Source organism: Octodon degus, unplaced genomic scaffold (assembly GCF_000260255.1).
Source record: "Octodon degus isolate 3935 unplaced genomic scaffold, OctDeg1.0 scaffold00037, whole genome shotgun sequence".
Lineage (NCBI taxonomy): Eukaryota > Metazoa > Chordata > Mammalia > Rodentia > Octodontidae > Octodon > Octodon degus.
This window is the reverse complement of record NW_004524613.1, coordinates 10,937,346-10,937,948: the sequence shown is the minus strand read 5'-3', so window position 1 is coordinate 10,937,948 and position 603 is coordinate 10,937,346.

Sequence of the window (603 nt, the reverse complement as noted above, 5' to 3'; positions counted from 1 at the left end):
TATCCAATACCACAATTTAATAGGAGACCTTAACACACCCTTATCCCCGAAAGATAGGTCAACCAGACAAAAACTTAGCAAAGAAATAACAGAACTGAATTGGAGCTTGAAATGAATGCACTTGGAAGACATATACAGAGTGTTCCACCCAAACACAGCTGAATACACATTTTTCTCAGCTGCACATGGGTCATTTTCTAAAATAGACCATGTAGTGGTACATAGGTCATGCTTAAGTATATGTAAGAAAACAGAAATTATCTCATGTACATTATCTGTTCACAGTGCAATGAAACTGGAAATAAATGACAAAAGAAACCAGAAAAAAAAACTTAAATTCATGGAAATTAAATGACACCCTACTCAGCAAACAATGGGCCACAGATTTAATTAAAGAAGAAATTCAACAATATCTACAATTCAATGAAAATTCAAGAACAACTAATCGGAATTTAAGGGATACGATGAAAGCAGTTCTCAGAGGGAAATTCATAGCTGTGAACTCACACATTAGGAAAACAGAATGGGCACAAATAAATACCCTAATGCTGCACCTTCAACAACTAGAAAAGGAAGAGCAAACTAAACCCAGAGCCCAAAGAC